Here is a 24018-nt window from a genome sequence, read left to right as displayed (position 1 = left end):
GCTTGCTCTGATGCACAGCCTGTGCTGCACAGGGAAGGAAGGCAGGGAAAGCGCCTGCTGAAAGGCTCCAGCTGTCCACTCCAGCCTGGCAACCCTGCCAGCCTGGGAAAACCAATATGCTGGGGAAGGCAGCACTTCTACAGCCTCACTGCTGAAACACCTTGTAGCTCCAACTGTTTGTTAACCAGCTGCTTGATCATTTGCAGGTTGGTTGGTTTGCTTGCTTTGTAAAGCACAGTCAACATATTTTGTTTCCTAAACAGCATGGAAAATTACCTCTGTAGTCCCAAAATTGTTCTCTGTGCCAAAAGCGGGTGGAATTAAGGCAGCTAGCCTATGATCTCAGACAGCCTCCACATGCAGCAATTGGACTTGATGATTTTAAAGGTCTTTTCCAACCTGAATGATTCCACAATTCAGTGCCACAGCAGGATGCTGGCTGGGGGATCCTTCCCTTTGGAGGACAGGCAGAGGCAGCTTGTGCAGCCCTCAGTGTTGTTCAGAGCAGCAAGCTGGGCTCAGCCCTGCTGCAGGATGCCCGGCTGGTGCAGAGGGGAGGGCAGGCTGCTCGCCATCTCTCCCGCTGCCTCCCACAGCTCTCCCTGGATGCCGCACCTGGTGTTCTGCTGGGATCAGCCTGCTGTTGCTGTGGCACCAGCTAAACATAGGCTGGGCTCTCCAGCTTGCCTCTGTAACCACAAGTTTTCCTCCAGAATACCACGCCTCCCAGGCTCTTTGATGAATACTTTAGAAATTCAGCACCCCGAGACATGTGGGAGCCAAGACCTCCAGGCACATCTCGTCTTTGGCTATTCTTCAACCTAGCCATGTAGCCAAACTGTTTGTATAACTACTCAGGATCCAAAACTGACATACAAGCCAGCTCCCAAGAATTTACTCTCCACACCCCCTCAGCAGCATTCACTCCTTGTCTTATTATCTGCAACACTCTACCTTAAGCATGATTACCCAGACTGGAGCAGTGAGGGGTTATCTCTCCTGAGGCTTTATGTGAAAGTTTAGTTGCACAAGAGTTTCTGAGGTTCAGGAAAAGACACTTTCTGTAGTAAGAGCTAATGTTACTATCCAAAGTTACCTGACTCCAAAATCCAAATAAGAAGTGGGGAAGGGGAGAGACAACAGTGCCATCGATAAGGTTGGAGATGGCAAACAAGTGAAACCACATCTCAGGGGAGCATTCATCAGCCATTACCTCTCTCAAACCCAGGCTGGGCTTCAGGCCTCTTTCCTGACAAAAGCACTGGCAGAACACGCATTCATGTGAACAGCTTCAGTTCCAGCAGATCAGCTGCCTTCTGACGGGGAAACATTTTCTAAAGTAATCCCTGTTTCAATACTTTATTGATGTTCAGGGAACTAGCATTGAAACAGGCTGCCCAGATGGGTTGTGGAGTCTCTCTCCTCTGGAGACATTCAAAACCCACCTGGATGAATTCCTGTGTGACCTACTCTAGTTGGTCCTGCTCTGGCAAGGGGGTTGGACTAGATGACTTTTTGAGGTCCCTTCCAACCCTTAAGATCCTGTGAAAGAGGAACCTTGAAAGAGGTTGAACACTTGAAAGAGGAACCCAAGAAAAAAACCCTGCATTATTGAATTACTTTTTCTCCCCAAAGTTCCTCTTCTCTTCAGGATTTATTTGTCTTGTGGAGGTGATTTGCTGCTTCTCCAACACCTTTTGCCTCTCCACCCCCACCAAAGAGTTCAGAGGGCAAAGGAAGCTCAGGTGGAAGAAAACAGACAAACTGCTGTGTGGCCTCTAGAAATGCTCATGAGAGGCAGTCCCTGTGGAGGAAGGCTGGGGGATGAATGAGACCCAATATGACCCAATGCACTCAATTTCCCTAATATCTCCTGTGGCCTCACAACAGTAAATTAAAAAGTAAAAACCAGAGGGGACAGAGGACAAATACAGAACTCTTAAAATCCTGTCCCACTCATGCAGGCCACAGGCCTCTGCTTTCCTTTTGAAAAAATTTCCAAAGCAAAGTTATCCTGTACATGGTGCTGCAAGAGGAGGAAAGACAGCCAGGGAGCGTGAAAAGGCTGCAGAGCCTGTAATGGAAAATCCTCACTCAGTCACTGTGCAGTCCTCTCGTAACACTTATTAAAATAAAGCAAATGTGATGAAACACAGCCCAATTGCACACAACACTGCTGAGAAATTGATTCCGGCTGCTGAAATCGACTCCCAACCCCCTCCTCTCCAAATCCTGGCAGTTCACATCAGTTAACTGCATCCAAACCACCCCACGGCAAGAAGGGACAGGAAAGACAAGACAGGACAGGTCAGTCCGCATTTGATTCATCTTCAAAGCAGGGCCAGTGTCTAAGACTTCACCAGTCTCTTGTCACTTGCCAAGGTTCAAATGTGGCATCTCTGGCTGTTCCCTAATGATGAAAGGTATCACTAAATGAAAGAGTTCAAGGTCGGTGTCTATGGGACGCAGTCTGAGCTGCATGAGCGAGGGAGAAAAGGAGCCTTCATATTAGGTCTAGGAAAGCAAGTTAAAAAGAGATCTCTCTGTTTTTTCCCTTCATAATTTGCTTTTAATTCTAGATCTTATTCTTTCAAAACCTAATTCAAACAAGGACAGATTTAACTCCTTTTGTGGAATAAATCAGCCTAACTGCTGAAGTCAGTGTTTTCAGACCAACACATAAAAGTGGAAGATCCAGCTGAGGAAATTCAGCACTGGCCGAGTCATCCTTTAAAAGGATGAAGAACAGCCATCCTGGCATGTTGAGTTTGCTCCTCTGAAGGGAAAACAATTTAGTGTTGGTATCATATGGCAGGAACTGAATAAGACCAAACCAACACAACCCTTTCCAGACTGACCTGAGGTATGTTTTCAGGGCTTCAAATACTGAACAACAGGACAGCCCCCATGTTTCATCAAGCTTGCAGTGAACTGATGTGAGAGACATCTTTCCCTGTTTGCCTCTTTTGACATGGTGGCTCAGCACTATGGTGGCTCACTCTATGTCTCCTATCTCGGAGACTGCAGCAGCAAACGAGGAAAACTGTAAGTTATCTAACTCAGTGAATGGGGGCTTTGCATGGGATCCACATCTCACGTTTCAGAAGAGCCAAAGCTCTGCTAGAGGCTTGCAAAAGCAGAAACACCATCACCACCCCCAAAACCCCACAGCAAAAGCCCATCAAAACCCTTCTGTGAGAGAAAGAGTGGGGAAAAAAGTGCAATAGTATTTCATTCAGATCTGAAGTAAGAAATCAAGGGGGTTAGTTAAAAATAAAAAGTCTTTCCTTCCTGGACAACCTCATTTCAAGATGTAGCTGCATTAACACCCACTGTATAGCAAGCTATACAGAACAGCCATTGCTGTTTCCTTAGGGTGTAAATAGCATCAGGAAAGAAATTTCTTTCTGTCTGGGCCTCTATTTGCTTCCAGTCCCCAGTGGCTCAAAAGAAGGGTTGTCTGAAGATGCTCAGTAGCAGGTCAATCTTGCCCAGCAGGTAGGAGAGCTGCAAATCAATTGCTTTAAAATAAAATAAAAAAAAAACAACAAAAAACCCTGAGGCTTGCTGGGAAGAAGTAAAATTGGGGAAGAGGGGGGAAAAACACACGTAAAGATGAAAAGCACCTGTAATCTCTTTAATGCAGCACTGAAATTCTTCTGAAGAGAAAGCATAGAAATGACAAGAAGAGAAAAAAAGGGAAAGAAGAAACAAACCCATTGACATGAGCTATACACATATATTTTTTTTAACAGGCATTAGGTCAGCTGGGTATTTCCCCTCTGCCCTGCTGAAGCCAGAGCTTTGACGATGTTACATGTATGATTTTAATACAGCAATTGTCCTGGTGGGACTGTAAGTTTATTTTTGTGTGAATGTGCACGCCTGTATAGATGATAGCACAGGCTTTTCCTGTAGGCAGGTCATGCAAAGAGCAGCTGTTGGGTTGCACCTCAAATGGCTTTCGGGTTGCTGACAAAGTGAAGAGGAAGAGAAAGGAGTAGGCAGCAGCAAAAGGCTACAAATCCTCAGAAAGATGGGAAGAGAAGAATAAATAAGAAACAGTTTTGGCCTCAGCCTCCTGAATTCAGCTCAAATGGCAGAAAGGCCAGACTTGCTCCCTCGGAATCCCACCTGGCAGAAGCATCTTCCTTCTACCAGCAGAGCCCTGGGCAGGGCCTCCAGGCTTTCCTCTCCTGTGCCAAATGCACAAGAGCTGCTACATCCCCTCACTCCTGCCCAATTTTCAGACCAACCTACAAGCATGTCCATCTCAGCACATTGGCCAAGACAACAACAATAAAACAAGTTTTTGCTATATTTTTGCTAGTGATTTGTACCTACACATAGTTGAAGACACTCCAGGCTTCCTCCTTCAAAACTACTACAAAAAAGGAAAGATCATGAATCCACATTCTGCTTTTCTTTCAAATTCCACAGGGCTTTTCCAACCTAATTCAATAACGACTGTGTAAACAGAATGGGGCCTGTAAGTGTTCCCAGTGAATTAGCAGCTCAACTAACACAGTGCAAGTTCAAGAAGCTGAAGTCAACATTTAAAACACAGATTAGGGACAGACTGATCAGGTTTGGAAGGTAGCTTTCAGAAAACCCTACCCTACAATCTTTGCAGTCTCTTAACTACTGGAGTTTTAGGATAGGTTACCATAATTAGACTAGATTAGACTTTCTCTTAAGGTGTAACAGATCCCTGGAGAAAAACACTTTTTGTGCCACATCTACATGTAATACACCTAACTACACATAATGCTTTTTGGTTGAATATATCCTAGAAACACAAAACAAGCCCAGAAAATCTTTTTCTACCCATTACACTACATGCAACAGTAGCATTACCCAAAATTGTCAGCATTGAAGGAAACCTGAAGACTAGAAGAACAGTTGGCAGACATCAAGAATGAAGCAGAAGACATCCATATCTCCATGGGGAGCGCCCACCACAGGCAGAACAGGTGTAGCAATGCTATGGATGGACAGTGCATGGATTCACTTTGCTCTTGGGCAGGTGAAGATGGGGTAAGGAAAAGGCATTTGAGCCCCAACATGAAGCTTAACATTCACAAGTTGCTGTAAGAACAACCAAGGGGTTAACAATTTCCAGTGGTTTTACAAGGGGCAAGATAGAAATGGGGATACATTTTCAAATGTAATTTTGCATTCCCTGAGGATTATATTCCAGGAAATTACTGTTATGTGAATATTGTTACTGCATGACATTTTGGTCCCATTATCTCAGACTCTTTTTGGCATGTGTGTCAGATGTGATTCACCATATGTTTAATGACATGCAACACACTGGTTCAAATATATCCTACTAGTGCAACAAGCCAAGAGAACCTTTATTTTCTTACGCTTCAAGTTACAGCTTAACTCAGTCACACAGTCCTCATCCAATTTTCAGATCTCCCATGTAGATGTATGGAACTTTATACAACAAAAGAAAACCTCCCAAGACAGATAAAAGTGCTTTTCATAAATTTGAAAGAGACAGGACGCAGTTTAACTGTTACTGCTAGAAACGTCCCAATCCCAATACCTTCTCCAGCACTTTTGAGCTACGCATGTCAAGTGGTTTCTCTGTATTATTATTAGGCAGGATTTTTATTGCATGAAGGTTTTCCCACATCAACAGTTTTTCCCCAATCGTGACTTCAGTGCTACAAAACCAAATGAGCCCCAATCCCTGACCCAAAGAGTTTACCCACTACTTCCCTGCTCAAATGGGAGTTAGGAGGATTATAAGCTGTAAATAGCTTTGAAGGTTAAAAAAAATAAAAGCAGCCCTAAATATTGCTGTCTCCATGACACAGACTCTTCAGAACTCTCCACTAACCATTTATACTATGATAAAAATAGTGATTTTGAGCAATAAACTAGTTGCTGTACAATCAATCATTCAGAAACAACAAGCAACACCAAGCATTGCTGTCTCTGACAATAGCCCCTTGCAGGCAAATCTGTTTTGAGGTTAAACCAAACAAATTTCAACTCATGCAGTCAGGCAAATTTTGTTTAATCCCTTCAGGCTGAGCTGAGCTTTGCTTCTACCCTTCACAGGGCAAAGAGTAAGTGGTGTCCAGTAGAACGATGTCAACCTTTGTGAAGGGAGGACCACTGTCCTGGACTTTGTGTAACACACGGTTCACCTCAGGTTAACTGTCGCTGTGCTGATGGTGCACAGAGCAAAGAGGCAGCCAGATCCTGCTGAACAGGGAGCAGCAGAAGAACACCACCCACCTCCAGTAACCCACCTGGGAAAGGACACAGAGGCTGGCGGTACGCATGGATCTAGCCGTGCTGCCAGTCATCCTTTTGACCAAGTAAGAAACAAACCCACCAAATTCACTCACAGGAATGTGAAGGCACCCTCCCACACACAGCCCCCAAGCTTCCAATTGCCTGGAATAAAATCCAGCCTTTGTAAAGCAGCCACAGACTAATTTTCAGATGTGCCCACTACCTAAATCTCAAAATGACTTTGTGGCACTCCCAGAGTTCAGTGTCCTGGAAAAGTATGTAAGTCTGATACAGTTCACACAGGTGTCTGACACACCACTGGCACTTGAACCCCAGCAAATACACCAGCTATGATGTTACCTGGGTCTGTGCTGCCATCCCAGCCAAGGCTCTGACCAGAGGAAAGGGCCAGGGAAAGCATCAGAACAAAGACTAAGGTCCTTGCATAATGCCCCAGCTAGTCTTGCTGAAGCGAACAAGACAGGACAGATGGCTCCTTTGCTCAGATAGATTAGGTAGTATCTAAAAAGGAAAGCATGACTAATTACATGAACTCTGAACACCACCGTTTCCCAAGAGCTGACACCAGAGACTGCCCCTCCATTCAGAGATCTCAAGGCTGAGTGCCGAGGAAGAAGAGAGGTACAGAGTGGTATTGGACAGTGAGAGCAAGATTAATCCTGCTAGACTCCTGAAAAGCAAAGTCAGTTGATTGATAGCAACTGATGAGGCTGTGCAAAAGAGGGTGGTTTCTCTCCTAAAACAGACCTGGTGGTGACACAAAATGTGACCACTCTGGAACACTCAACGTGCCCCAGGAGCATCTACCTGGGCAGATACTACGTTGGGACCAGGTGAGGCCACAGGCAGGTATCACAGAGGGCAGGAACTGAAGTGTTTTGAAATCATTATTTACTGACAAATTCTGGTGTTTGAAAGCAGCACGTTTTAAAAGAGGCTTTCAATAGCCAGCAGGCTGTTGGTATGGCATCGCACAGGCAGCTGTGGAAGAGGACATGACATTGAGCCCAGTACTCAGTTAGTCCTGCTAACTTACCCCAAAGCAGAGTAACTGACTGAGGTTTTTAGGAAGAGAAGCAACAGTTTCCATCCAGATCTATGATCAGCCAGAGACCTGACAGGCATGGCTGTGTACTTGCTGGGAGATAAGAAACATATTGCAGGAACTAGATGTTACAAGCAGGGACTGTGATTTGCAGTGGTAATTCACCAGCTAAAACCTCTAGCTGCTGTTCTGTTTTTTTTTGTGTTTGCCAAGTAGGCAGGCCCAGCCACTGCTGGGGGCACAGCAAGACCCCTCCTGCAGACCCAGTGCCTCTGGGAGAGGAGAGCTCAGATAGAGTACAGACGTACAGAGCTGAGCCTCCATGAGCCTGAAGCACACCAACATATTGGATTGCTCCCATGGTTCCATTGCCCGTGATCATTGCTGTGCTACACAGTACTCCTATTCCAGGGATGCTGCTTGGAGCTGCAGCCTAGAAAATACCTTTAAAAATGAGATATTTTTAAAATGCTTATTCATCTTGCAACTTGTGAATCCCTCAAAATACCTTTCTATTTGTTTTGCTATTCAAATGGTCTTTTGGAGTCACCTACTCTTATATCAAAACCATGAGCACTGTTTCCTTCTCTGCTCCCTCTACGGCAACTATTTGGAGGTCACCATCTCATAAAATCATAGAATGGTAGGGTTGGAAGGGACTTTTAGAGATCATCTAGTCCAATCCCCCTGCAGAAGCAGGTCAACCTAGATCAGGTCATAATCTCCCTCCTCTCCATTTATCACGTTCCTGGGCACACAACTGTGCATGGACTGGATACACAAGAAGTGTAGAGCAGTGCTGGGGCCATCTTGGGGGCTGAGCACAGAAAGTTTTTTTCACCTGGTTGGCCTCAGGCTTGAGGACACGTTGGTGCTGTTCTCTGCTGGGAAAAAGAAAAATGTGCACCACCATCCTGTCATGCCCCATGCCATCACTGTGGGCACACACCACATGCCAGGAGATAAGAACCTCACCCCCAGCCCTCTGATTCCTATGCTCCCTGGATATTCCTAGGATCCCTGAAGGTGATGTACTTTATGGGTAGGCTCCTGAAACTTTACACCGCTTTTAATACACAGGGTGTAACCCTGATTTCACCAACACCTCTCGCGGTCAGGCTAGTGCAAGCCTAATGTACGCAGTTAGGAGTTCATCCAAGTGACACAATTACTCAGCCAGACCTGACTGAAAGAGATGCTGAGATTCTCATGACATGCATGAAATGCACCCTTTGGGTTCTCACTGACAGCTAAGGAAGGTGCTTTTAGATCTTCTCTTATGAAAAGTAACAGACTAAAACCTATTGCTACAACAGGCTGTGCTACATGCTCCACTACCACTGCACAAGTTTGTTTCCTTTTGATAACATACACCAAAAGGAACATGCTCATAGTAAAGCAACATCTATTAAGGGTGTGCTCCCTTTCCCCTGCAGGCACAGAACTGCTGCTTCTCACCTACTCACAAGTGCTTCCAAGTGCCCTGGGAGTATTTTTAGAAGGGTTGACCCTGGCTCACTGAAGTCCTCTGAAATTTTGCTACGGAATCCAGCAGAAGGAAGATCAAAGAAAGCTGTTCCTTCTCTGCACTCCTCCAGTATCAGAGGGATGGCCTTCCCACGGCCACTGAAGTGGGCTCTTTTACTCAAAGAGAAAACCATTGGAGAGCAAGGTCACACCAAGATGGGGATCCACTGAATGCTTTACCACAAAACCAAAAAAAACCCCGAAGTAGAGCCTCTTAGCATTTATATAGTATATAATAATTAACTTATAGCTAGATATGGTTATATAAATACAAGTTATATATAAAGTATTTCCTACAGCGTTATAATAAGCACAAGACCATTCCCCATCCTACTGGGCCTCAAGTCTCCTGCTGTAGTGGATCCTGAGCATTGCACCTGCTCCTCACCCCTCCTACACAGACTCAGGGCAGCATTCTGAGAGCCAGGCACCTCAAGCACTGTGGGGTTTGAGTAATCCATAGCAAGCCTGACTGCATTTCAGAGCATAAGCAAACGCAGTTACAGTCTGGTTTGAGGTGTGCAAGCAGGAGACCGTGCCTGGAGAAGTGCAGACAGGAAACATGCCAGATTGTTTATACCTGAGTCATGACTAATGTTGACAGCGAAAACCGAGACAACTCAGAGACCACTACTGTGCTCAGAACCTACGTGATGCTCTAAACTAACAGCACCAACAGCAAGACTGGGACTAAGCACACATTATCCATGCAAATATCATGGCTGCAGCGTGTGAAATTATTTGTGACGCAAGACACATGATGCTCATCCCCCACTGACATTTGCTGGGTTGGGAGATAGCAGCATGTTCTCCAATACAACAGCACGCTCAGAGGTTCAAGTGCTCCTGCTTTCACGATACCAGCCTCCTGATTCCCAACAGATACCCTAGTGAGCAAGCACCCACTAAGAAGACAACACTATCAAAAACTACCAATGGCAGCAGAAGATAAAGGGACAACTGGAGATGAGAAGCTCCAGGAAATCTCATTGCATTTTTTGTCACTTCCAATCTATCTCCTTTCAGTTCACCTGACACTGTTTCATTCCTTGATGTTCTTGCTTACCAGGCAGGCATGGAAGCAACAGCATGTGTTTTAAATCAACTGGGACCAGTGAAGAAGCAAGCTAACAAAGCCTGGCTTAGCTTTAAGTGTAGGGAGTGAATGTTTGAGTGAGGGAAAGAGACCTCATGGTTGGTTATGTGAGGATTTGAGACAGATCACTGACTTGCAATACAAGGCATGTTCATGGATCCCGAACTACCACCTAAAACAAGAAAGGCCCTTGGGCTTCATTTTGGGGTGCCTGTGTTACTCCAATATCTTTGAGCTCTCTTTGCTCCCACACAGGGCTTTTTGCCAGCTTGGATCTACCCTTATTGAGAGGCTGAGCTGAGAACCTGGCAGGTAAACGCCTTTACACCAGTCTGCATTTGCAGTGGTGTAAATAAAATTTTATTTCCCCTTGTAAATCACATTTCTGGTTTTCCAGTATGACTCCAGTGAATGTCTACCCAAACAAAAATACAGTCTGTCATCTTCTACTTCCCCTCCCACCCCCTGCCCCACTACACTGTTTTCCCCTCTTCAGAAACTGTTTTCCAGAGCAAATCTGACCATCCAGACCTGCCACCCAACACAGCACTCAGGAGCAATACACATCAGGGATTCCCCGAATTGCTCACTGCCAGGTCTGCTCCACCACACAGAGTCCTGGCACAGCCATCCCTCCCCAACAGCCCACTGCTTGCCTCCGCACCCCCACCGCTCAGGCTGCCAGTGCTCCTGCCCTCCCTGTTCTCCCATCTGCTCTACTGTCCATGTTTTGGCTATCAGCCACATCTCTCTCGTAACCTGTGGGCATTTCTCTTATATCTCAGCACGCAGCCCAAGCAGAATTGCTATCCTTCAGCATTTTGTCCATATTCTTTCCAAAATTCAGGCTGCATGATGAAAATCACAACTCCTATTTCAGCTACTTAATCCCCCACCCTGTGGTATTCAAAAGCATCACTACTCAGACCCCTAACTCATGCTAGTCACCATTACCAAACTCTCCACACCTCCTCCAAGGGACCAGCTCCGCAGGCTCCCCTTGGTCAGGGTGCTCAGCTAAGCCTCTCAGCCACTCTGGTTTCCTGATCACGTTCCTTAACATCACAGCGCTCGCCTCCCCCGCTCCACCAGCAATGCCACCAGCCTCATCCATCTGCTTGTCAGCTTCCCCCACACCAGTCACTGCCTGGCCCTCCACGCTGCCCCTCAGCACGGCAGGACCTCCCGCCTCCGTCTGCAAAGCCTGTCCTGGTTGCTGTCTTGCAAGCCTCATGGAGCCCCATGTTTGGTACGAAACCTGTTAAGTTTGATTTCTGCACTACATTTCAGCTCCTTGTTGGGAGGAAAGGGAAAAGACCCCTTCCCAGACCTCTTGGAAACTGGAAGCTGACACAGATAGCTGGAAGCATGTGCTGCTCTGTGGTTGTCGCTATCCACTCTGAGACTCTACTCCCGTCACAGCTTCTACCATAGCCTAGGATTGCCTTTGGACTCCTCGAGGTTGCCATCAGCAAGCAGAGGGGTTTAAACAGGAGATCAAAAAGCTTAGCATACCAAGAAGTGTGGGATGCAATTCAGAAGGATGCTTTAAAGAACTGCCTAACACACCTATGCTCTTTGCAATATTACTGTAGCAATAATATTATCACTATCATTTTGAGTGTAACAGCACATTTTCAGCATAAATAGGAAGGGAAGCCTTAGCTGTCTTCCTGGCTTGCTAAGTGAGTTTAGACAAATATTTTGCACCTTGGTTTACATGCCTGGAGACTGGGTTTGCGTCTCTCTGTGTGCTGTTTAACCCTGGATGCCCACCTGTGAGCAACTCGAGGCAGAGACTAGCTATGCTGCTTTGGAAAGAGAACCTCATGTTGCATGACCATAGCACTGTAGCAAGTAAGAACATCCCCCAGTCTGGGACACTGTTGCAGCCCACCTACAGAAACAGGTATAAAAGATCTTTGGTGCAGGCTGGGACTTCTCTCACCTATTTTTCCAATCTCATTTACGTTTCAGGGTGACTGGGGAAAGATAGACAACTCTGAGGGTTACATGTGAGACCTGATTCAAACACCTGTCCTAAAGCAAGGTGAAACACCTCTGCAAACAGTGCAGTCTCTCAACTAATGCCAGAAGTGGTTAGACAGCTACAGTAACTGCTTAACGTACAGACAGCTGGGGTAAAACACATCCTGGTCTGTCTCTCCAGGTCTACCTTCTCCCATTTAGGGGTCAAACTGCTGAAGAGCAGCTCTGCAGAGAGAGACCTGGGAGTCCTGATTGATAATAAACTAACCATGAGCCAGCAATGTGGCCTCGTGGCCAAGAAGGCCAACAGTGTCCTGGGATGCATGAAGAAGAGTGTGGCCAGCAGGTCAAGGGAGGTTCTTCTCCCTCTCTACTCTGCCCTGGTGAGGCCTCATCTGGAGTCCTGTGTCCAGTTCTGGGCTCCTCAGCTCAAGAGGGACAGGGAAGTGCTGGAGAGAGTCCAGTGCAGGGCCAAGATGATCAGGGGACTGGAACATCTTTCATATGAGGAAAGGCTGCAGGAACTGGGGCTGTTTAGTCTGGAGAAGAGGAGATTGAGGGGGGATTTTACTAACATTTACAAATATCTAAAGGGTCGGTGTCAGGAGATTGGGACATCCCTTTTTTCTACAGTAGCTAGCAACAGGACAAGGGGTAATGGGATGAAGCTGGAACACAAAAAGTTCCACTTAAACATAAGAAAAAACTATTTCACCGTGAGAGTGAGGAAGCCCTGGCACAGGCTGCCCAGAGGGGTTGTGGAGTCTCCTTCCTTGGAGGTCTTGAAGGCCCACCTGGACATATTCCTCTGTGACCTGATCTAGGTGAACCTGCTTGAGCAGGGGGTGTTGGACTAGATTATCTCTAAAGGTCCCTTCCACCCCCTACCATTCTATGATTTATAAGCTGAGATAACAGCATCATCCAGCCTCTGGGAGGGCAAGAAGCTGAGTGCATCAAACCCAAGGACCTGGAAAGATACCATGGTGATATGTGATGGAGGTACACATAGTCTCAGACTCCTCTGCATAAATCAAAACACTCAACAGCCTTCCTGTCCCCTCAGGAAATAAAGGTGTTACCTTCCAAATAAGGTTTCAGTACAAGATTATGGAATGCAGTGTGAACAGAGACAATGTGTACAATACTTAAGTTAATCACAGAAAACAGGGGATGGGAGGGAATCCCATGAGAGCAACATATTTATTTCATTATTATATCACAGATGACATTAAGTATCCACCGAGCCCCTTAAGGCAGAATTTCTGCATAAAAAGCATCCCCATTTACCAAGCACGATAGAACCTGCAACTGTTCTATAAATAAAGGGTATTTACAAAGAGAGCTGTTAAATATTTATCTTTCTCTGGAGACTGAGTTCTCTCTTCATTTGTCTCTCTTACAGAATCATTCAGTATCAAGGAGCAGGGGAGCTCAACCTAAAAAAAGACTAGGAACCAGTCCAGAGCCTGATCTGGACACATCACCAGCCTCCTCTACAAGCTGGCACAGGAAAAGCATCCAACCTGACACACAGGGAACACGAAGCAAACAAATGGGAATGATCTCATCCGTCAGGCAAAGGTAGAAGAAGGAACACCAGTGACAAAGCAGCGATTAATAAATGCTACCATACCACTCTGTCCTTACAGAGCTGGCTTGGCACCGTACATTAAAGAAGGGACAACCTTCAGTTGTGAAGAATAACTGCAGATTTGTATTACATTTGTTTTGTGTCTTGGGAACAAGCACACGTTTCTCACAACTAATGAATTAGTGATGGGTCTTTTTTACCTTTCTTTTTTTTTTTTGGAAGCTGACAGTTCAGGGGAGGGTGGGAGGAGAAAAAAAACAACCAAGAAAACGTGTGTCTGAAATACACTTCACTGCTAACCCTTTGTAGCAGTAATTGTAATAGTTCTTACTCCAGCTTGCCAAAAGCCGAGTTTTAATTAAATATTAAAAAGCTATTTGTTAAAACAATGTTGCCATAGCAACGGGAGAAAGCTAAAATACCCTAGTGTTTCTGACTCACAGCATATTAATCAACCACCAGCCATTATATAATGAGCACCCCCCTGCAAGTGCCCGTGGGAGCCGTGGCACCAAACGTCTGAACCCACAGCCCCCAGATCGGGCAGCGCTTGCTGTCTGCCCCAGCTCTGGCAGGGCTGGGTAGTTATCCAGGCCCAGCCAAGGAATCACATGCCTTAATATTTTGGGGAAGCCATGCTGGAGTACTCAGAGCTGGTACATCCCTGTGGGAGCAGGAAGGGGGATGGCATGGGGCAAGGGGGATGTTCTGGTGAGGGGTTTGAGGATGGTGGCTCCCCACAAGCCTGCAGCAGCCAGGGTCTTGGTGACTCCTGCCCAGCAAGCCCTAATCACCCACCTCCAGCACTTGCCTTGCAAATGTGGTAGTCACACCAGATCTAATTCTGCAAATCATTGAAAAAAAACCCAAACCCAAATTACTGGAATTATTTCTTGCAGGAGATGCCTTCCTACCATCACGCTAACTGTGCAAGACTCTGAAGGAGTGGAGAGTAAACCTTGTAAGGGCAAACCAGCTCTACCATTCATCCAGAACAGCTTATTATACAGATCTGAAAAACAGGACAAAATAAACCTCCCAACAACCTACTCATCCATCACATCACATCCCTGGCCAAGCTCAAATTACCTTTTTACACTCTCTGTCCATGCACTATGAAGATGGCAAGCCCAGGCAGCCAGCAGCCAGCTGACCCACAGCTGCTGCCTGCACTTGCTGCCTGTCCCTTGGAGGCTTTTCCCTGGGGACACGGCTTGTGTTAGTGGCAGTGGGACTTCTCCCATTGCTCTCATCCATGCTGTGGCATCACCACATGGTCTTCAACAATGGGAATGGCTGCAGGAGGTAGTCAAGTGGTTGAGTTCCAGAGCAATGTTTGCTTAGGGGAAGAGGATGGGGAGGAAGAAGTGCAGCTGCATTGCTCACATGCAGTTGAGGACAATTTCTCCCCCTAATGACTCGATTTTGTGCTTTTTAACCCCCTTCCTCTCTTTTCCAATGGAAAATAAATACTTAACCACATAGTTATTAACTGAAAGGAATGTGTATGCCAGCTTTGGTTTCCTGCTGCTTTGTTTGGGTGTCACAGGCTGTGACTATGACAACCACAAACAGTTATTAGACTGATGTCATTGATGACATCATGCTTAACGGAAAAGAAAAGGAGGAAGAGGCACTATCAAAAATAAGAATAGACTAAACCTACTTTCACCTCCTATCTAGGGAGTATGGTCGTGACAGACAACCACATTGGAGTTGCTGGAGAGACAGGTAGTAGCAAACCTATCCTTACATAAGCCCAAGCAGCACTGGGCACTTGGGAAAACCTGCCCTCTTTCCTCCTCTTGGCTGTAGGACAAACTGCGAGTATGCAGTCACATGGAAGAAATCTCCTCATCCCTTCCCGGCTGTGAACCACCAGCACAATCCAAAGCCTAAGCCTGGATTCCAGATCTGAGACGAAGGGGGCAATGGAGGCTTTTGGCAAAGCCTCATCTCTCCTGACTAAGTTTCTCCAACTCTCCAACCAAATCTCTCTTTCCCGTCTCTATTCTTCAGCTATAGCAGTATTTTCCCCTCCTTTTGAAAAATGAAACATAGTCCAACATTTCTGGACAGTTGCCTGACTGATCACATGGGAAGCATGCATTGATTTTGAGAGGACTGCACTGTTTAGAGAGGTGGCTTTTCTGGTGACAAGTGATGGTTTTTGCTTTTGAGGGCTGCCCCAGCCCAATCTCTTGCCCCATATAAGAGCCGAGGAGGCAGCACCATTGCCGTTTTGCAAAGCCATTACCATATGTAGTACTGGCACTCCCAGGACATGCTGCTGTCAGAGCCTTTCTTTGCTTTGACAGCAAACGTTTACAAATTCACTGCTCATGCTCCAATTAACAACAAAAAACCCCCAACTCTGCAGCTGCCAAATCCATCTAAATTTTTCCTGGTACAGAACAGTCCAATGGAACAAATATGTCCTTTACAGTTACACTCTCAGGAGCCTTGACATAAACCAGTTAATTTTTCCAAGTTATTTTCCCCCAAGTTTTTCCAACACAGGAAAAGTGCTTCTCTGCCCTTTGTGCTTTGTCTCCACAGCCCAATACTGCATCCTGCCCTGGGCACCTCTGAGGCCCCACCTGATCTGCAGCCAATCCACCAACCTGTCCTCATACAGTGTCAGGGGGATCTTGCCCTTCGAAAGAAGTGGGTATAGCTTTTAAATAGCAGAACAGAGATGCTGCCTTATGAAGAGAAGGTGCTTGTGGCTCCCTGCCCTGTCTCTTCTCGCTCATCAATGTCCTCAGGCCCACTGGAACTAGCAGATGATCCCCAAACCAACACCATCCCTGACTGTTGATAACACAGCATGTCAGCATTCAGTCTGAGTTCCCTCTGTGTGGGCATGAGAGTCACCCCAAACTACTGCTGCATCCCATGCTGCCATCTCTTGCCGGGGACTGCACCTCTGGGAGCAGCCCCAGGAAAGTTTTACCTTTGGGTGCTGGAGTAAAACAAAAAAAGGGAAATGCCAAAGAAGTCTCCTTTCTCCTCTCTCCATCAAATCTCTCACTGAACACCTAATTCTGAAACATTTTTCAGGACAATAATGGAAGGGGGTGCAGAGAGTCAATATACAGGAATTGAGCTCTTCCAGCTCTGGTTTCTCCCTGAGCTTCTGAGAAGGACGCTGTCTCAGTTGGCATCACCCTACTGCAGCCATCTCACACTCCTCCGTTCCTCATTCAGGCTTCTATCAGAGCCAGAGTGGTAGGAGACAGCTAAACAGGAATTTACAGACTCCTTTCACTGATGAGCAGTGACTGTATCACACTGCAACATTCTCAGAGCTGTCTAAGAACATACAAGAGTTACCTGGGCAGCTTCCAAGCAGCCTGCTCTCATTCTCTCTCTCACACCCCTGACACAACTATGATGCATCAGGGGCACCTGCAGACTGCCTGCTGCCCTCATTATCACTGCTCTGCTTTGACTTAACAACACAGGCATCTACCTGGGCCTAGCAGTGCACTTCTGAAGAGCAGAAACAGGTCCCCTTGTTTATTCCTTTTGTGGAAGCAACTGCCACAGAGCTACATTAGTATACAGATTCATCAGGACTTCAGAAACACTTCCCAATTTTCAACACTGCCAACTTAACAGAAGAACAAGGAAAGTTTTTTTTTTAAAAGATGTGTGTATGGATATACTTTGAGACACACAATAGGTACACGTGGCATCTTTCTACTGAATTTTCTTCACCTAAATCAGTATGTACTCTTCCCATTGCTCCAGAGCCAACACAGTTGTAAAAAACAAGAGGCCAGAGCTCATCCTGTGCAATGCTTTGTTAACAACCAACAAAAAATACACCTCACAGCTTGATTACCAGATCTCCTGTGACAGTTTAAACACAAAGGAGTTACGAGAAAAAGGTTTGTGATTCAAAGGGAAAATATGAACTAGAGACCTTACTGAGCGAAGATCAATACAAAACACCGTCTCCATTTCCCATCCTTTTTCTCCCAATAACTACACTCATTGCCACTATCATTCACAAAAGGCTGAAGGTAGGATTCCTTATTCTTTTTTCTTTGCTTACCAGTTTTGAATGCTTGTTAGGCATTTATTAAGGAATTTTTATTCACGTCTTCAGCAAACACCAATCGACTCAGTTTCTCTCCTGTTAATAAAACATAGCCCTTTCTTTTTACAGGCCCAATTTCAACTTGGGTTGCACTAGCCCAAATAGATTTGTGTTGCTGCAACAGAGAACAGGCTGTAAGCCACGGAAACAAAAATGGAAACAAAACTCCTGATTTCCAAGTAACCATAGATTTCCATCATCATAGAACTGGGTAAAAATGGGACAGGAGTTGGGCTGATTTTAGAAACCTCAAAAAACCCCCTTATTCAGTTCCACTGTTAAGAAAATTTACTTACAGGAAAGCTGTGAAGCTCAGAGAAATGATATCCAAACTCCCAATTGCAGCTCTGTTATCCAGCCTTGCACCAGCCCAGAGGAACTACCCCAGGAGCCCCCTTGCTGAGGTCAGTGTAGTGCAGCCCCAAGCAGTGCACCTGGAAAGCTGCAAACCAGCCTCAGCTGCTGGGAAATCACATCCCAGACCCTTTAGCAATGCATAGGAAAGGGTCATAGTCCACCTGCTTCTTAAATATATACATAAATACACACACACACACACACACACACACATATATATAAATAAATAAATAAATAAATATAAAGCTCCTGTCTGAGCTGCTTTGGAGCAAAGAAGAGAGCCAAGCATGCAGGTGTCTCCTGTGGTATTACAGTTCCTCCTAAGCTATTTTATCTCATCAGGGAAGACTATACTGCGTAGTTTTCTGTTTAGATGGCAGGATTGGGGTGCTATGCACACACACACAAACAACCTGGCAGCCAATCCATGCTCTTCTCCCCTTGCAAAAGATGATAGCTTTCTTCCCAAGGAATGCTTCACCTCAACTCTCCAGCAAGATTTTGTCTTTCAATGGCTGGTAATGCTTGGAAACAACAAACAAGCTTCAGATGGTGATAATGGCCCATTCTACTGACCATATTCTCGGTTAAATGTATTCATGTGGTTCATATCTGCAGCGAGATAATTATTCAGCCTATGTGGTAATACAATGCTGACTTTATTTTGTGGGTTGCAGAGAGGTGCAAAAGGCATCCAGCTGGTTCCAAACGCCTGGATTTGCCTGCTGTACACATTTCTTACAGTGTCTTTTTACAAAAATAAATAAGTAAATAAATCTTCCTTCTGTTTGAGCAAGCTTGATTTTCTCATTTAAAGGAAAAAAAGAAGCTACTCACAGCACTGTATTTCTCACATCCTGGGAATCTCAGTACTTAGACCACTTTGAAGGTGAGCAGAACTTCTGGTACCTACAAAAGAGGGAAAAGCTATGTAAGTTAGGGGGAAAAAAAAGAAAGAGGAGAGTTTTTTCACCAGCACCCAGGAACGCTGACCAACAGGAACTGCAGCAACCCCCTTTTCCACTGACCACCACTGACAGAAGCAGAATTTGAAAGAATTGGTCCTCCAGCCTTGTTACAGTAACACAATGAACCTTGGGAGCCTCTTGGGGACAAAAAAAATCCACATTTCTTAGGCCAAGCAGACAGTGGAGAGCACTCACACATTGATGGCCTAAGATACTGCTGCTGCGGTTCAGACTGGAAATACCCACAAAACATCTGCTGCAGCAGACATGTACCAGAATAAGCTCTGTTCAGCTACTGGGAACTTGTATGAAATGCCATCAAAATTGCCCTTTTCCTCTTTAAAAGGACTCACCTGCTGTGTCCCAAAGCTAAACTTCACTTTCCTCACTCTAGCCCTCCACCCCATTAAAGAAATGGAAGAAGATTTATCTTCAACAGCTGCAATGGCAGAACTGGTATAAAAAATTTCCCTTTGGCAGCATCTGTTTACACACCTGAGAAACACCGTGCATGAAGGTCTGCAAAGGATAGGTAGAGAGAAAACAAATGCTCATGGGACTGTTCTAAGTAAAAGAAATACACACAGCAAAACACCTTGCTACTACAAGAAAAGAGGCAGAAGCTTATTGATTGCTTCAGCAGCACCAAGAGCACAACCTGCGTTTTCAGCTCAAGCTGAACTATTGAGTTTGAAACTTCAGGCTCTTGTTATCTGGCCTGAGGAAGGTCAGCCTGCAAACCCAAAAGGAATCACTCGGAGTCTTTTGCCCCTTCCCAGCAGGTTAGGAAGATATTTCTTTGGCTCTTTTCAAAGGAAGATATCACTCAATTTCCTGAAAGAGCATCATGGCTATTGAGGGATTTGGGAGGCCAGGAGCTGTTACACAACCAGAACCGTTTTTTAAGAGCTTAGAATAGAAAAAGCCGCATGTTTATTCATAGATAAAAGGGAAGCTGCTTCCCGCTTTGCTCTGTCTCAGAGTAAGGCAAAAAAAAAAATGCTGGTTTCACTGAATTGTAAAGGAGAGAAACATACGGGATAGCTACAGATTTTGTGCTATTTACACCTCCACCCCTTTTTGGGCTCAGCAGGCCGTCTCCTGCTGCCCTTCCTCCTTCTTTTGGGTCAAACCTTCCATTCTCCCATCACAGACTGCAAGCCTGGGGCCAAGTTGTTTCTGTATTTAATGGGTTCAGTCCAGCTGTACAGAAAGTACTGTCTGAAATCCTGCCTTCTCAGTGCTGTGTCCAACGTGCAAAAGTGTCCTACACTTGCCAACAGGACCCAAATCACCCCTATGAATAAAACATGTTCGAAGAACAACAAAATTGCCTATAGTGCAACAGAGCCCTGTCTTTCCCCTGATCTCTCACCTCTGCTCAGAAAGTAAATTAAAATAAATACATATGTATGGTGCTCTCACTTCTTAGGACTGTATAATAAGCCTCACAATTTTTGGTGCTTTTTCCTAAAGACCCAGCTGGTGAAGTTTCTGTGAGGATCCCTGCTTTCAGAAACATAAAGCAGGGAGAAATCTCCAGGGCTATTACATCCAGTCCCTTGCTGTTTTACTCATAGAGCACGATCCTCTTCAGAAAGCATGCAGAAAGTTTCTACCCCTTGTGACTACAAGAATATGATCTGAGTTTAACATAACAGCTCAGAAACAAGTTGGTAATACATTTATACACACAAACACACACACATATATATACACACATACATATTTCAGATCTTTTAAACCATTTGATGGTTCTGGGAGATCTGCTACTGCTTTTGAAAGCCTGGAGTTAGGCAATAGTGAAATGAAGGAGTCACAATCACATTTCATACACAAACATTTTCTAATGGTTATGTAAATACTAATGAAAAGAAAACTCCTGCCCAAGTTTGTTTATCCTGAGCATCCCTGTGTGGGCAGCTCTTGAGCAGCCTCCTGTGGGGGCACACTTATTCTAAGACAGCTCAACATAGGGGATGCAGCTCTCCTTGGCATGAATCACTTCCATGAAATGCATCATGACTCTGAGATCAGGTGAATTCATACCAGACCTCCCCACTCCATGGGAGGACATTCATGTAGGCATCGTGTCCTCACCTATATGAGCTGTGCCACATAAACACCTGCATAGTCATTGACAAGAGCTGGTGTGATCTGTATCTGCTGGCTCCCATGCAGTGTCCTGGTGACTACACATACAAAACAGGTGATGATGGTATCTGGCTCACAGGAATTGCCTCTGTGTGTGTGTATGCAGTCTGCACCACACAGAGGACAACCCCAGCCATCCTTCATTCTCCACACACCTAACAGCAGACTCAGCCACCAGCTGCTTCATTATTCTAGATGCTTCTCCCAAAAAAGCAACATCTCATGGCAAAACAAAACAAACATATTTTTAAAGTACTTTTTAAAGTATGTAACTTGATGAACATCAGCACTCTGCAGGGTTTCTGCAACCCAAACACTACAGCGCTAACCACTTCAAAATGGGATTAGTTCACTTTGTTTGTCATGAAATTTAATGCAAACCCCAGATTGCTGAGATATCTTCAGTGAGCTAAAATGTAAATCTCAAGCTGCTGTTAGGGTAGGGAAGAAAAATCGTGGTACTTTTTAGATGCTTGACAGAAAAGTTCCTTTGAGATTCTCTTAACCTACAGAAATGATCAATTTTGCAAAAGAACATTTTATAGAGAGAAATGGAGTTGGGGGCCCTGTACACACTGGGTTTCCCCAGCTGCACTAGAAATGAAGGAAAATAAAACCCAAACTCCTGCCGACTTCTTTTCCTTAAAGATGCCAGCTAGGTGGTTTAAACCCTGCAATCAGCCAAATACATCGCTGAAGAGCAGGTCGTGCCAATCCTCTGTAGCCCCACAAGGTTTTGGTGCCTCTTTCCTGACACTGACGGTGATCCATCCCCAGGGCCTGCTGGTCCCAAAGCCCAGAATTTGGTGGCATAGGCAATAGGTAAGGGCAGATTTTCTTCATCAAGCTAACCAGCCCCACGATGCTGTTCTTCTCTGCTCCTGGCTTGGAAAGGCAGGAGTGCGGAGAGGCTGGGGTGCATGCTGGGGTACTGACAGCTGCCTGCCGTGTCTCCGCTCCTCACCCCCCAGTGTTTGTATCATATGAGGCATCTATTAACTTTTTAGTCTAGCTTGCACCTAGATTTCCCTAAAAACTACCATGATCAAAATTACCACCTTAGCCATCTGAATTACTTCTAACACTAGACTAGAAATGCCTTCCATAGAATTAAATATGCACAGCTGCGTTGGAAATGGAGGGTTTGCAGTCTGTAGATTGCAGACTGTTATTACAGCATGATTAGCAGATACAAGCGTTCCTGAAAGTCGTCTGTCTCCACACGCTGAGACTCTCATTTATCTTGAAGGATCCTGAGTATCCCAACAGCTCCTGGCTGCTGGTCTGGTGCTTTTTAAATCTCCACCAAACCTGTCAGACTTCAGCTCAATGGAGCAACATTGTTCATGACCATCCTTCACTTCAACACCATTATATAAAGCTCAAAAATGTAATCCATCCCTAAGACAAATACATAAACCATAGTCCGGTTTCCATCAAATACCTAAATATGTGGTGAAAAAGCCAGTAAAAACTCGCACAGTGCTCTGAGGGGTGCAGATGGTGATGCTTTGAGAGGCCTAGGAGGTATTCCCCACATCTCTCTATCCCTGTGCTTCTACTCCTACCCTACTTGGTACTCAGCCACCTTTCTCCAGCCTTCTGAACAAAAGTGAATGGGAGATGCCTATATTTACCCCACAGCAGTGCTCCCTGAGAAAATTACCTGGGAAATACAGAATGGGAGGCTCCTTCCAAGGGTCTTCTCCACCTCAGCAGTGTTACAACAGCTTGCACAAGGTCTTACACTGCACCGTTTGCATGTACCTGTGAACAGAAGCTGTTCCAGGGAGCACCTCCAAGGCCACAGCACATAGCAGCTCTCCAGCCTTTGCTTCCCTCAGGAAAATGTCTATAGAGGAACAGACCAAATCCTCACTTTGCAATGACTTTCGGCAAATAAGTGAAGAGCAAATAATAGCAAAATAAGAGTAAATAAGAGCAAAAAACAAAGCTGTCTTCAAAAAACGGGACAAGTTTTGTAGCTTTAGGCTGACTTTCACTGTGCAGCAATGTCACAGAAACTACTCACCCTCTCTTTGAGCTTTAGAGCATTTCAGAATGCATGCTCTCTATCAAGATGAAACTAATCTTACATTCCATCAGAGAGAAACGTAAGAGTTCATGTTTCTCATTAATATTTACAAATATCTAAATGGTGGGTGTCAGGAGGTTGGGGCATCCCTTTTTTCTATTGTATCTAGCAACAGGACAAGGGGTAATGGGATGAAGCTGGAGCACAAAAAGTTCCATTTAAATATAAGGAAAAACTATTTCACTGTTTGGGTGAGGGAGCCCTGGCACAGGCTACCCAGGGAGGGTGTGGAGTTTCCTTCCTTGGAGGTCTTCAAGACCCGCCTGGTCATAGATGTTCCTGTGTGACTTGATCTAGGTGGACCTGCTTTGACAGGGATGTTGGACTAGATCTCTAAAGGTCCCTTCCAATCCCTACCATTCTGATTCTGTGATACTTCAAGGCTGTGGAGGGACGAGCCAGGCAGCCTGGGCAGCCACCGAGGCTGCCTTTGCCTGACTGCCATTCCTAGATGACTGCTCCGACTCATCAGGCTCAGGATGCTCAGGGCCAAGACGAGCTCATCCATAGTTTTATTTGAAGCCAGTAAGAAGACATGGTTTAGCTGCCAGCAGCAGGTGTGGTTGCATTGGCTGCAAGGTGAGGCTGGGACTGGTGAGGGTCCTGGCCTGGTTTCCCTGGCACTGGACAGACAGAGGGACAATAACTCTGACATTTTTCAGTATTTTTTTCTAAAAAAGAGTCAACAAACTATATGAACCCCCCCAGTCTCAGCACTGGGGATGATCCCCTGTGCCTCCGCTGAGGTTGTACACAGACTTTCTGCACCTCACTTCCCATCATTAAGTCTAGTTCATTGGGAAACA

General features: G+C 45.5%; 1 protein-coding gene across 3 annotated transcripts in view; it reads right to left on the bottom strand.

The window, feature by feature from the left end:
- Positions 1-24018, bottom strand: part of ZHX2 (zinc fingers and homeoboxes 2) — a 75114-nt gene that overhangs the window by 24902 nt on the left and 26194 nt on the right. For 2 of the 3 annotated variants that reach the window (XM_061995979.1, XM_061995980.1), the window contains exon 2: positions 18833-18904. The gene's annotated coding sequence lies outside the window, so the exon portion shown is untranslated. Of the gene's footprint in view, positions 1-18832; positions 18905-22783; positions 22830-24018 lie in introns of those variants that run through there. The other variant, XM_061995981.1, reaches the window with a different exon arrangement.

This window comes from Colius striatus, chromosome 4 (genome assembly GCF_028858725.1).
Source record: "Colius striatus isolate bColStr4 chromosome 4, bColStr4.1.hap1, whole genome shotgun sequence".
NCBI lineage: Eukaryota > Metazoa > Chordata > Aves > Coliiformes > Coliidae > Colius > Colius striatus.
Note: the sequence above shows the minus strand (reverse complement) of the source record. Positions and strands in the feature narration are given on the sequence as shown.